Source organism: Eurosta solidaginis, chromosome 4 (genome assembly GCF_040869045.1).
Source record: "Eurosta solidaginis isolate ZX-2024a chromosome 4, ASM4086904v1, whole genome shotgun sequence".
In the NCBI taxonomy this organism is placed as follows: domain Eukaryota; kingdom Metazoa; phylum Arthropoda; class Insecta; order Diptera; family Tephritidae; genus Eurosta; species Eurosta solidaginis.
Genome location: NC_090322.1, coordinates 154,155,859 through 154,171,244, shown reverse-complemented (window position 1 = coordinate 154,171,244; position 15,386 = coordinate 154,155,859). Strand labels below are relative to the sequence as shown.

The following is a 15,386-nucleotide window of genomic DNA, read 5'->3' as shown; positions in this document are numbered from 1 at the left end:
AAATACGGTGGAATGTAAACAATACAAATGTCAAAATTTACAGTGTTGAATAACTATTACGAAAGTTGCTATTATACGTGTGTTGGAGAACGTAATTTTGCAGATATGCTTACGTAGCAGGATTAAATGATTTAAAACGTAGGCTGATACGCGACATACATACATGTAGCAAGCATGCGTATTTATGTATTCACATATTTACGTATGTATATGGTAACATAGGTACTTTCATACAAATCTGTTGCAACAACTTTTTTTGTTCATTGGACTACTAAAACGGTCAATTACGAATCAACTATTTGTGCGCAGTTGATTCAATATCTTGTTACGATTGATAAAAATTGACAGAAATTTCGGTTGAATTGACCCGTATTTCGGTTGATTTTACCAGTATTTTTCTTTCAGTGTAGAGGTAAAACATAGATACACATTTCAGTTGCATCTCTGTATAATATATTTATTTATATGTATTTATTTAACATAGTGGTTGTATCTGTAAAACAAAGTCTTCTTAAGTACATCAGAAAGTTTTAAAAACAAAATAATTATTTTAAAATTGATGTTGTTATAACAAATTTAATACTTAACCTAGAATACACGTTTAATAAGAACAAGAAAGTTTATTAAGAAAGAAAGAAGAGAATATTTATCACACTGAATTGAAGTAACTATGAATTAGCTTCCTGTAGTTGCTCCTACCCATGTCAGCCTTGAGGGAATCAGGAAAAGAGTTCCAGACCCTTACAGCATTATCAAAAAAGAACCTCGATAAGGACAAATATAAATATCGTGAAATTATTAGCTTGCGGTATCTAGAAGATTTGGAAATTTTTAGTCTTGAATCCAATAAATTTGAACATAAATATACAGTTTCGTGCAGCAATATAATCAAAAATATTGCATCCTAAAACTTTGCATCTCCATGTGGAGATGTGGTCATACTTTTTAAGGCCATAAACATAACGCGTTATCTAAGAAGAATCTGATTGACTGTAGACAAGCCCAGAGTATGTTATGTGTGGCACAATCAATTGTATAGCTAACTTTTTTCTAGTCTCCAAAGGTGTAAAAGAAGCAGAAGCTCTTAAGCGACGCAAAAGAGAATAAACATTGCTTAGAATTTTATTAACGTGGTCAATACAGGTCAACTTGGAGTTTTTCACAAAAAAAAAATTTCGAATCTTTCAGTAAACGAGAGGGCACTATTTCCAACAAAGAGTTTTGGAATATCTTCAATATGTACAACGCTACTACTTATGGGCAACACATATGACTTTTCAGCATTTACTTAAGCATAGACATTATTCATTGCAGACAAGTCACTATTTATTTTATAACATAATCTTCGACAAGGCCGACCCGACTAGATAGGTATAACTGAATTTCATCAGCATATGTGTAGACATTTACGTGCTGGCACACTGAGAAAACATCATTGACAAAAAGAGTAAACAGAAGAGGACCCAACACAAAGCTTTGTGGCAGAAAGGACAACACGAGATTTGAATGCAAAGTTTTTGCAAACTACCTCCTGGGTTTTTCCCTCCAAGTAACTGGCCATAAGCTCAAAAGATTTAGTAGAGAACCCGAAGTAGAATTCGAGTTTTTTGCAAAGGAGGTTGTGCTGCACTGAGTCAAAGGCCTCAGAAAAGTCAAGGAGGCACAAAAGGGTTATGTCACTATTATCAAAACTAGTTCTTATGTCGTCAAGTATTTTGATCGTTGCAGTAGAGCAACTGTGCTTGGGTCTGAATCCGGATTGCAGTGGACTCAACAGGTTGTTCCCCTTAACATAAGCTGAAATTTGACCTGCCATCAAGGAGTCACACACTTTAGCAAACGCTTCTAATTGGCCTATAAAGCAATGATTAATAATATGCGTGAGAGTTCCTAAAATGAATGGGAGAACGAGTTTGGTGAACTTCCTCCCCAATAGCATTAGATTTAATGTCCATAATTGTTTTACAAACCTCTAATACTGATACTGCTTTAAATTCAAATTTATTCACTGGCTCAAAACAACTTATAATATTCAGAGGTATATGACTGTCTCGATACTCACTTGACCTAATAAAATAATCATTTAGGATGTCTGGGTCGACTTGGCAGTCCTTTTGGCACTTCCCATGTATATTAAGATTCCTCAAGTTCCGCCATAAATCTTTTCATGGAAGTTACGGGTTTAATTTATAATTGCAATACATCTGCTTGGATTTTCTTATGATGACGGTGGTTTTTTTCTCGGGCGATTTTATATATAGACCAAGCAGACTCAGTTTTTCTCCTCTTCCATTTCGCGTAAAGTCTATTTCGTTCCCTTATAGCAGACCTGACTTTAAAGGTATACCAAGGAACAGCATTGATATCAGCCCAAGCACTAAGTAAAGGACATGCTTGTCATAAAGCTTACATAAATTTTTAATTAGAAATTCAAGTTTGCCGTCCACAATAATAATAAACCAACACAAATTCCAATCAACATTACACAAATCAACAAACAAAGCATCCACGTTAACAGCCCTAAGATTACAATAAACAGTGGTAACAGTATCAACGTGACGATTGACGTAACATCTAGTGAACAAAAAATTAAATCATGTTCAGAAATAAAGCTGATTTGGTCAAATTTTGTAATATGGCCAGGACTTGATGTAATAATTAGGTCGAACAAGCTTGGAGTCGAATTATGTGCAATTTCTTTGGGAAGAGGTTTGTTGACTATAGTAAGGCCAGCCGTTGAAATATGCTCAAATAATTTATTTACATATGAGTCATTTAAGAGTAAATTAACATCGAAGTAACCACAAATAACTAAACTCTCGAAGTGTATTAAAAACGAAGATAACTTAGCAAAAAAGGAATCTAACAAGTAACATATTGTCACGGATATTAGCATCACTAATCTATACCATCACTAAGGCGATGCTAAGCGATATTTACGTTAATAATCAAATCAAGTATACACATATATAAGGCAGCCCAGAGAGATGTCACACACAGATGCATTTACTTATACTCCTATGTGCGCGCGAGAGACTGTAAACTACAAACATTCACATCAATAATTCAATCTCTATGTATCTACAGAAACGAATAAATAATTGCGTCTACACATATGTACCATGTACGAATACGAGCAGCGGAGAGTCAATGCGCAAACGCATGCATATATCTGAGAAGTTTGAGAGCTCATGGACAATGCTAGTACATTCTGGAAAAAATGCGAACGAGGAAACCAAAGGGTATAAAAGGCAACAGATGTAGAGGCGCTGTAATTCAGTTTGATTTGATATTTGGATTAAGCGCTATCTAGCGAGCTATAGCAGTATTATTTTGAATAGTAGAGTTTCATTTGAGCTGTCAATCAGTTTGGTTATTAATTATTTATTCAACAGTTTAGCGATACGAACTTAGCAGAGGGTTGCAAATAATTGGATTTGCAGCAAATTCGTTACAATTGGTGTCAGAAGAGGAATTGTTGAATAAATTCCAAAGGACAACAAGGACATGGCAAAGTTCAGTGAATAGAAGATCCAGCAACTAAAGAAGGAGTTGGAGACCCGTGGATTGAATACAAGCGGCGTTAAACTTGAACTTCAGGCACGGCTACGAGAGGCAATGGAAGCAGAAGGAATTGATGTGGAAGAGCATGTCTTTCATCTTGATGGCGAGGAGACAACAAAAATTGAAGAGAAAAACGAAACATCGCAAACGGTTGCCAGCACAGACTTGAACGTGATATTGGCTGCAATATCTGCACAAACGTCGACAGTAACATCGAAAATTGAAGCACAAGAAACACGTATTTCAGAAATGTCGACACAGATTACATCCAATATGGAAACGCAATTGGAAGAACAGAAGACATATATGGCATCCCAACTGGAATCGCAGGAGACACGCATAACATCAAAGATGGAAGAACAAGAAGAGCGCTTATCATTACAGGTGGCACAAATGTCTTCACAGTTAGAAGCACAGGAAGCAAGGGTAACATCAAAGCTGGAAGCGTAGGATGCAAAAATCGCTCAATTTCAGGCAGAAGTCGATGATTTGAAGGGCATACGACCCAATACGAGCAGTTACAATTAAATCGTCCAGCAGTTTCAGCGAGTAATCCAAAGGTAAAAACACCATCCTTTGACGGTTCTGTTCCTTTCCATGACTTTAAGCTACAGTTTGAGAAGACCGCAACAGTGAACAACTGGAATGTGGAAGATAAAGTTTCCGCGCTCTTCGTAGCATTGAAAGGACCAGCTGCCGAAATCTTACAGACTATTCCAGAGTACGAACGGAACAGTTATGACGCATTGATGGCTGCTGTAGAACGGCGATACGGAAGCGAACACAGGAAACAGATATTTCAAATAGAGTTGCAAAACCGCTACCAAAAAGCTAACGAAACATTACAAGAGTTTGCGTCGGATATTGAAAGGCTAGCACATTTAGCGAATGCGGACGCACCCGTGGAATACATTGAAAGGGTAAAGATTCAGAGCTTTATAAATGGCATACGGGAGGTTGAAACAAAGCGAGCTACATACGCAAACCCAAAGCCAACATTCGCAGAAACGGTGTCACAAGCTCTGATTCAGGAAACAGCGTCGCTTCTGTGTACGCCAGTTTTCAAAGCACGCCGTGTGGAAGTAGAAAGGCCAGAGTGGGTAGACGCAATATTGGAGGCACTGAAAGGATCGCAAAAGCGAAGTGAAAAAGTTATCAAATGCTTCATATGCGGGAAGTCCGGTCACATAGCACGTCATTGCGATCTTGGTCTTAATAGTTCCAACAATGCGGGTGGCCGTAAACGCAAAGCTGGAGGAGATGAGCAAGAGCGAGTAAGATGTAGAGAGCTAGATCCAGCTATTGAATGTCCTGTGATATCTGTGTTGCAAATTGGTAGAAAATCGAGCAGTCTTACCGTCAGAGGGAATGTGGATGGCAAAGAACGAGTACTGACTGTAGATACGGGCGCATCTCATTCCTTGATCCGATCTGATTTGGTCAACAGGAGAGTAAAACCGTTACCTGGAGCAAAGTTACGTACGGTCACTGGCGAGTATAACCAAGTTCAGGGAGAAGTGATATGTGAAGTATTGATTGGGAAGGTCATGGTTCTACACAAATTTGTTGTGGCGGTGATTGTTGATGAAGTTATATTGGGAGTGGATTTCTTGGTTGACCATGACATCAAGATCGATATGCAGAGAAGGGTGATGCGTTATGAGAACCAAGATGTGCCACTTAACTTTAGTTTGGAAAAAGGGTTCAGCAGTAATCGGGTACTGGTGAAGAATACTCGACGAAGGCCACGAAATTCAAAGGTAAAGGTTGATAGATCGAATGGGCCAAATAAACCAAAATCAAAAGTACCTGCGAGAGAAACACTGGCATTGACAAAACCTAAAAGACGCAGGAAAACGAAGCAACGAATTTCCGAGAAAGAATGCGAGGGTAGTTTCAAGCCGAAGCGCACTACTGTTGTAAAATGTGGGAACGATACCGATTATGCAAAGAAAATTCGTCCAGCGCAAGCTCTACGAAGTGGTTCATTGACCAAACAACAGAGTGTGAAGGAACGGCCCAGGGTAATGAGTAGTAAGATGAAACACTGGCATGACAAGAACTTTAATTCGGAAGGTTTCTTGGCGGGAGATTTGGTACTGTTAAACAGCCCTCACCGGCGGAAAGGTGTTCCAGCTAAATTTCGGTGCAGTTGGGAAGGCCCGTACAAAGTTGTGAAGAAGATCAGTGATACCATCTACCGCATACAAAGCATTGAGAAACCACGGAGTAGAAGAGTGGTACATTTGGCGATGCTAGCAGCGTTGTGTAATCCAGTTTGATTTGAGATTTGGATTAAGCGCTATCTAGCGAGCTATAGCAGTATTATTTTGAATAGTAGAGTTTCATTTGAGCTGTCAATCAGTTTGGTTATTAATTATTTATTCAACAGTTTAGCGATACGAACTTAGCAGAGGGTTGCAAATAAGAGGATTTGCAGCAAATTCGTTACAATATATTTGGGTTATATACACAGGATATTAGCACTTTGTTTATGTTATCACAAATTTCAGCTACAATAAACCCTGTGTCACTATTTTTAGACCTTAATACGTATTGAAATTTACTAATTTTCTGCGCACCAATTACGGAAGTGATGATAAAGTTTAACAATTAGCAGCACATATACAGTTCAAGTGTATATGTATATAGAAGTAAAAAAAACACAGTTAATATTATAACGAATATTAGCAGCACTAAGGGATACTATCATCCCTAAGCCGATGCTAAGCAGTGGACTTGTATGCACATCAATAATTCAATCATTATGTCTACACATATGTACATACACGCAGCGGAGAAGCAACGCACAACCACATGCATAAATCTGAGATACTCCCGAAAGTATGCAATGGTTGTGCAAGTGTCGCTCACATATACAAACACATGCAGATATCTTATCTGAGATGCTCCCAAAAGTATGCAATTATAATTTTGTTCACACATACGCGCGCATATGGGAAGCTATAAACGTAGTAATTTTATAGCTGATGGCCAACTAGTAGATTCTGGAAATGGAAGCGCCTAGAAGATGCGAACGAGAAATCACAGGGTATAAAATGCCGCAACAGGAGAGGCATGGCAATCAGTTTCATTTAAGCAAGATATTGGTTGTGAAGTATCAGTGTTATTGTGAAATACTTTAATAAAGGCCATTTTGCATTATTAAATATTGGAGTTATTTATTCAACAGTTTAGCGATACGAACGTTAGTAGAAGGTTGCAAATAAGAGGAATTGCAGTAAATTCGTTACAATATGTACGCAAACCAAAACGTGCATATCTACGCATGACTTACTTAGGCCCGGTTTTTCACTACAAATTCAACTCAGTTTGTCAGCTAAGCTACGCTTAAACTTATTCTGCTGTTTTTCAGTCTACTTTAACTGAGGGCTAAGCTGAGCTTAAGCGGCCGATATGGCAGGGCTAAACTCTAGTTAACCTATCGGTGATTTGCGTTCGTTCGAAATGGCGTCGAATATACCCAACAAGCATTTGGGCTTGAGTACCATTAGAGCCTCAGCCCGTTGCAAAGATCCTAGGCAATATAAATGATTTTGCATGTAAATCCAACAACAATGATTTGAGCCAGATTGAAGTCTGGTTCAATTTGTGGGCTAGATAACTTGTAAATTTGTTATCCTTTGAATGTCAACGCTGCCTTTAATAAACCTACTTTTGTCAAAAATAGATGGCGCTGCAAGGTTACAACAGCCTATCCTAACTCATATTTACAAAAATATCACGACCTATGCTTCTCAAGTCTCCCAATGATCCAGAGCATTCCCGTGAGAATTGAGCGTGATACGGAGCTAGAAAACTCACTGGGTGATGGCTGTTGATAACTAGCATACCTCTAAAATCTCAAGAATTGTTAAGAAACAGTGGCTCAAGTTGAGAATCATAGTGTACTCAGCAAAATAGGGAATTATTGATTAAGCGAAAAATGCTATTATTTAAGTTGAAAAACTGATAGTTCCCAACTTGTGGTTCTTTGACTGAACTCAACTGTAAGATTCCAATACTACAGTACTTTGACGAAAATAAAATAAAATAAAATAACATGAAATAAAATATATATAATTTATTTTTGATAAATTACACTTCTTTATAGCTATCAATCAGGTGGTTATTTCTCACAATAAATAGTGTAATGTTGGCTTTGGTGGAACCACCTTGGATATTTTTTTTCAACTTCACCTCAACTCGATACCCAATGTAGGATATTAACTGGAGAGACGTGTTGAATATTCATTTGAGAATTGTACATTTCTCAATCTCTAAAACGCTAATGACGTTGGAAATCAACTCGAGAACTATAAATTTTACAAAATTTCTCAAAGGTTGGATAGTGATTGGAGAATGAAGTTGGATATCAACTTGAGAACTATCTGGTTTAAGGATAACTAGATAATGATGTTGGATATGACCTCCGGAACTAAACACTTAAAAGATATTTCTGCAGAAATATCTTTTAAGTGTTTTTTGGGTAAGCAAAATCCAGGCGGTCTTAAACTGTGACAGAAAAACTGCTCCGTAATTTAACTGGAATTTAAATTTGACTAGAGTTTAAGCAAACTTAGTTTAAGCTTAATTTAACCAACTACTAAAAAACCGCACCTTATGCATACCTACAAACATACATACACACATCCATGCATACACTCGAACACCCTCAGTAAAGAAAAACAACAGAAAACAAACGATACATCGCTCTTTGATGTGATGGCATTAGTAAATACCCCAGGTTGTGTTATAAAAGCACAACGACGCAACGCAAAAAATGGCTGATAAGTCAAAAAAGAAAAAAAATTAAAGCAAACAAAGAAAATGATAAAAAAACAAGCAACGTATGATGAAGATAGCAACGAACTGCAGACAAGTAGACGAAGAGGTCAGCGGATAGACATTGACTGGGAAAAGTGGCAGAAAAATTTGCCGGAAAATTTACGTTGTGCTTATCAGAAACAGTCAGTACCATTGATGAAATAAGCGAACCGTCCACGACCCAAATTCGTTGCGCCTCTCAACTTTAGTAGCAATATGCTGTAGCTCAAGGGAGTACATAAGCATACAAACTTATGGATCTGCCGCACAAAAGAAACATCCATACAGAAAGTAAGTTATAAATAACACAGGCAGGTGGAAGGTCACTCATTAAAGGTCAAACCTATGAATATTAGGCTACTTCAGCATTTTTAAGCAAATAACAATTTGACATGTGGCAAAACTCCACTCAAGGATGAGTTTTCATACCTTTCATGAACATGAAATGGTATATTAACTTTGGTCCGATGTTTGTAATGTTGAGAAATATAGAAGATAGACTCACCATTAAGTATACCGAATTGATCAGGGCGACGAACTGGCTTCATATAGCCATGTCCGTCTGCCCGTCCGTCCGTCTGTCTGTTTGAAAGCAAACAAGTCCCTCAAATTTTGAGATATTTCAATGAAATTTTACACAAGAATGTATTTTTGTATTGTATTAGACATTTGTCGGATCCGGTAGGATCGGACCACTATAACATATATCTCCCATACAGCCGACCGTTCAGATAAGACGATTTTGGTCATTCCTGCCGCAATTTAGAAAGTATAAACGTGAAACTCGGTGATATATATTTTAATATATCATAGAAGATTTTGTGCAAAAATCAATTTAATCGGAGCTATATATAATACATATCCCATACAACCGATCGTTCAGATAAGGGGGTTTTTGCCATTTTTTTATATTTATCTTAAAATCGTTTATGTACATCGGTTCACTATATATTTCTTATCTTATACAGCGCATTATTCGGACATTACGAATGGGATAAGATTATTATTCAGCCCCATTCATGAAAGGTATGAAGTCTTCGGCACATAAAATTGGCTTGATGACGATATACCGGTGAAGTGCAATATGTAAGTTCAATGGATCAATTGAGTATCTTCTTTGATAACAACCCGATAACACTTCGACAACGAACCCATAACTTTTTGTTAACTCAACTTTAAATAACCGATAAGCAGAGGACTATCTTTTTTCGATAACAAATCGAAAGTTTTTCTATATAAAACCCATAACTTTTGGATAACAAATTGGTAACTTATAGCTTAAAATACTACAGCCCGTCGACAAAAAAACGAAAACCTTTGTTACCGAAAACAACTGTGTAACCTTTCACAAGCAAATCACCATTTCGTCTATAGATCTTCACACATTCATAGCATATCGATAACAAATTGATTACTAATCGAAATTTCGTCGCAAAAATATTTATATAACGCGCAAAACACATAAATAATAATCCGCTAACTTGCCGATTTTGTTTTACCAACAACAAATAGTTAACACTTCGATAACAAGTCGATTCCGTTTCGATAAGAAATAGATAGTTTTTCGATAAATTATCGATACAAATCTATTAAATTTCGATAAAAAACTAACAATTCATCTTCATCATCAACAACGGTTGCCTCTTCGATTACAAGTCGATTCATTTTCGATATCAAATCGGTATTTTTTGATAACAAATCAAAACAATTACTCCTATTGGTATACGAGCTCCTCAGTGCACTGCGCTGGGCATTCGCGTCGACCCCCACACAAACAACTCCTCTCCGCTTTGTTTCAGCTCTGACTTCACCCAGTAAAGCACGTAGTGGTCCCGCTACATCCCCGTGGGGCATATACGCTGAGACCACCCACAATTTATTGCTACCTCGCTCGAAGCAGATTGTAATCACATTATCATTGGTCAAATAGGCGAGAATAAAAGCTTTAGTCTCCTTTTCAACAAGCACACAGGACCTAGGCCTACGTACCTCCCCGTGCATTAAGGTGTTGAATTTTCCCGCCCTTAATCCAGAAATATTTCCACCGTTTCTGCTCAACCACAGCTTCTCTTAAATGTTTATATCAACCCCCTTGTTCAAGACAGAGCAACAAAACAGAAGCCTGAAAAATATTTTAAATAAAATATTTCGTTGAAAACAAGAGTTAACTAAAACTAAAAATTAGCGAGAGCAACTCAACCAACCCACCTGGTGCTACTTTTTAATTCCATTTATCTCAATTTTTACACAAAAGCCCCGCCGGAATGAATATATTTATAAACAAGTAAGGACGGGACTGTCCTCGGCTGTGCCGAAGACTTCATACCTTTCATGAATGGGGCTGAACAATAATCTTATCCCATTCGTAAACTCCAAATAATGCGCTGTATTAGATAAGAAATATATAGTAAATGGGGCTGAACAATAATCTTATCCCATTCGTAAACTCCAAATAATGCGCTGTATTAGATAAGAAATATATAGTGAACAGATGTACATAAACGATTTTAAGATAAATATAAAAAAAATGGCAAAAACCCCCTTATCTGAACGATCGGTTGTATGGGATGTACATTATATATAGCACCGATCCAAATCATTTTTACAGGAAATCTTCTATAATATATTAGAATAAATATCACCAAGTTTAACGTTTTTATATTGAAAATTAAGGGTGAAATTGCCAAAAATCTTTCTATCTGAACGATCGGCTGTATGGGATATAACTATATATAGCTCCGATCAAAGTGATTTTTTTCAGGATATCTTTTGTGATATATTAGAATATATATCACCGAGTTTCACGTTTATACTTTCTAAATTGCGGCAGGAATGACCAAAATCATCTTATCTGAACGATCGGTTGTATGGGAGATATATGTTATAGTGGTCCGATCCCACCGGATCCGACAAATGTCTAATATAATACAAAAATACATCCTTGTGCCAAATTTCATTGAGATATCTCAAAATTTGAGGGACTAGTTTGTGTTCAAACAGACAGACGGACGGACAGACGGGCATGGCTATATCAACTCAGTTCGTCGCCCTGATCAATTCGGTATACTTAATGGTGAGTCTATCTTCTATACTTCTCAACGTTACGAACATCGGACCAAAGTTAATATACCATTTCATGTTCATGAAAGGTATAATAAGTAATCAGCATTTAGTCTTATTTACAGAACCCAGCATTGAACCAACAGAAAAGCTTACTTAAGTTAGCTAGAAGTGACTTTCAATGCTACGCATTTATTTGAGGAAAATCAAGTCAAATATCAAATTGTATTTTATCTTTAGTTGCACATAAATCACAGCAAATTTACCAAGAAACACATTTGTGGGCGTTCCAAGCAAATACGCTTTTTCATGTATTTCATCTAAATGAATTCTAATTACCACTCTAAAAGAGAAGGCTCAACAAAGCAGAAGATCTTAAACACTATGTTAAGTGTCGTGCCACACCCACAAAATTTGTATGCTTCATTAGATTACAGTGTTCTACAAAAAACAAACATTTCACAAAAGGAACCTGCTGATTGGCTTAATGTCTGCCAATTTAATTTGCAAATATGTCCAGTCTTTCGTTCTTAATAAACTTAAGGGAAAGGAAACAGGCAGGCACACCAAAAGCTGACGTTCGCTAATTAAATGGCAAAGTAAATTAGGCAAACATTTTTGCTTAGAATAAGGCATTCACAAATTACAAACTCATACTCATACACGCAGACAGCATGGACATGTGGCTGAAGAAGCTTAAGTTAGTGTGAAATGTTTGCTGACCACTGACAGCATTTAATCAGCTTATTTTAATGAATGCCTATCGGCATAAATACTCAACTATAGCCCCAGCAGGAACATCGAGATAGGAATTCTATAGGCTGATGAGAAAATAAGTGAAAAATCAAGAGATGATGTTAAAACCTTGAAATCAGGCATGAATAAGGCTTTACGCAACGTTGCCCAATTATTTGGCAAACATGCTCGTCGTCTTTTGAGCCGATAATATATTGTCGAAATTGGCACAGTCAATCAGTAATTGAGAATGATATATTACTCTGCACTTTTATTTTTTTTTTGCTATTGTTCGAGCTCTGAATATGAACAGAGCATAGAGCAGAGCCGTGGCATGAAAAGATGATATGTTGTTGTTGTAACATGATATCGTGTTTTATGCTATGAGCTACGTTGTGTTTTAGAGCAAATCAAATATTAGAATAAAAACTCCAATCGAAATGTTATTTGTAGTGCGGTGAGTGCAAAAAAAAAACTATTGATTTTTATTCAGATGGACATTGTTATTCAGAACTTTATCTTCTCTCTTGCTACTACTTACTTAAAACAACTTCGAATCCAACGTCGGAATAGGATTGAGTTTCCCTATGAAATAACACTAACAACAAAAACAAGAAGCTTCAACAACTTAAATTAAACCACAAGCAAGAGACAACAACGCTACATCAGCGCCAACAGCAAAAGCAAAAGAAAAGACATAGTTCTAAACAAGTAAGGAAATCTAAGTTCGGGTGAAACTGAATATTACATACCCAGCTGTACACTTGAAATGCTGTTTTTGTTTGTTTTGTGTGCTTAATATTGTTACAAGGCCGCGCAATAATACATATACACATGGTTCTATTCTGAACTAATTTTTCTTCCAGTTATGGCTCAAGAAATATAGAAAATTGCTTAGTACTGAAAGGGGCGGTGCCATGCCCATTTTTCTAAATGTGAAGTTTTTCCTATTTATTGTTATAAATCCACTTGGGAAACGAAATACCATTGATATAAAGCTCTTTTTTGTAAAGATGTAGCTTATTTAATTCGTCCACAACCCTTTTAAAAATATTTTATATAAAATTGGGCGTGGTCCTTAACCGATTTCGTTAATTTTTCTTCAAAGCATTCCTGACAGTGCGGGCGAACTTTCTGCCGACTTTTGTTACGATAGGTTTAACGATTTTTGATTTATGATTAATAATATTTGTAAAATTGATTTTATCACAAATGGACCGTGCCACGCCCATTTTAAAATTTTGTTTTTTTAATTTTTATCTCAGTCTCACTATCAGTCCAAACGTCAAATTTCAACATACTAGGTGTATTATTTACTAAATAATCAGGTTTTTTGGGCTTTCCAAAATATTATATATAAAAAAAGTGGGTGTGGTTATCATCCGATTTCGCTCATTTTCAATACAAATCTATTCTGGGTCCAGGTAAACACGTGTACCAAATTTGGTGAAGATATCTCATTATTTACTCAAGTTATCGTGTTAACGAACAGACGGACGGACGGACATGGCTCAATCAAATTTTTTTCGGTACTGATGATTTTAATATATGGAAATCTATATCTATCTCGATTTCTTTATACCTGTACAACCAACCGTTATCCAATAAAAGTTATGATACCATGTGTACAAGTACAGCTGGGTATAAAAATGCCCACCATAGCAAATATATATATATATATTTATATATTTATATATATATATATTTATATATATAATATATATTTGCTCTCGGTCCACTACGAAAAGCATTACGTTTGGAGTTTTTATTCTTCTATTCGCTTCGCTCTAAAACACTACGTAGCTCATATCAGAGCATAAGAAATGCAATCATCTTTCTATGCTACGGCTCTTCTCTGTGCTCTGTTCATTCACAGAGCCGGAGCAGTAGCAAAAGAGGTTTTTTGCTGATACTGCTACTCTGGAGTAGCAAATGCCAACAGTAAAGTCAACTTAAAATATAGACTTCACATGATACACCCTTTTCGAATGGGAACATTTCGCCCACTCTCAAAGGATGGTAGAAGATACTCTAAGCTACCTATCCATGGGCTGTACCATCACAAAAAAAGGCGTGAGTAAAAAGTTGATACACGTGAAGTTCAAAGTGTAAATATACAGGTGTAGGTGTGTAAAGCTAACGTTTCTTGTTTAACTAGATATCGCTCAGGGCCTGAAGTTAATCGACAACAGAGTTAGTCTTAACAGAAACAAATATTTTTTATCGGGAACTACTCACACCGAGACATTAATCTTTTGTCATCGGCTTGTTATAAGAAGCGAAATTATCATCAAGTTATCGGTTTGTTATCAGCTTGTTATCTCCGAGTCATCGGCTTCTTATTGGTTTGTTATCGAAGGGTTACATATGTGTCATCGATTTTATATTGATAACTTCAACATCGATATCAGTTTCATAATAAACCTGATAAAAAATTAAAGACAGTCCGATAAATAATCGATAACTTTTCGAATATAGCCGATCACTTTTTATTAATAAATCGATAACTTTTTATACATAATTAATAAATTTTCGATAACTTATCGAAAATAAATCGATAACACGCCGATAATAAATGCTTAATCCACAATAACAATCGCAAATTTTTCGGTGGTAAACAGATAAATTTTTGGATCACAAATTCATAACTTTTCTAAAACAAACCGGCAACTCCTCGATAAAAACTCGATAACTCATCAAACATCTTTGTTGTAGATAGCAAGCTTATAACACTTCGTTAGCAAATCAAATAATACATATGTTCATAATGTACCTTCAATAAGCGAATTTTATGTATGAATTGGAATTGCGACTCTTAACTTTGCCAAATTGTATAAAACCTGAAAGAATTACAACTTTAATGTTCGAAAACTATTTCTCCCTAAACAAAGCTTAATCTATCATGCTAACTCTACAACTTTCCACGATTAGTCCATCTATAGTTTTTTACCGCAGTGGTAAAAATGCCGAGTATATATTTAGCAACATGTTGTGTCAAAATGCAGAAACCTGCTGATGCCTATGGAATAAGGTGCAAAATTTATGGATGGAGAAATTTTTGAAATTTCCAAAATGTTAGTATGTAGTGTTTGTTACCTTTTACACTACACGAGCTGGCTTATAATCTTATTCATAAAAAATTTGGTGTTTACTTTGTTGCAAAATTATTTTTGTAGAGTGTAATGTAAACAAACAGAATT

General features: G+C 36.2%; 1 protein-coding gene across 2 annotated transcripts in view; it reads left to right on the top strand.

Moving 5' to 3' along the window:
• LOC137250522 (ras-related protein Rap-2a) overlaps positions 1–15,386 on the top strand; it is a 234,331-nt gene that overhangs the window by 55,854 nt on the left and 163,091 nt on the right. The window contains exon 1 of one of the 2 annotated variants that reach the window (XM_067783479.1): positions 8,570–8,682. The exons of the other annotated variant lie outside the window; for it this stretch is intronic. The gene's annotated coding sequence lies outside the window, so the exon portion shown is untranslated. Of the gene's footprint in view, positions 1–8,569; positions 8,683–15,386 lie in introns of those variants that run through there. 2 annotated transcript variants of the gene reach the window in all.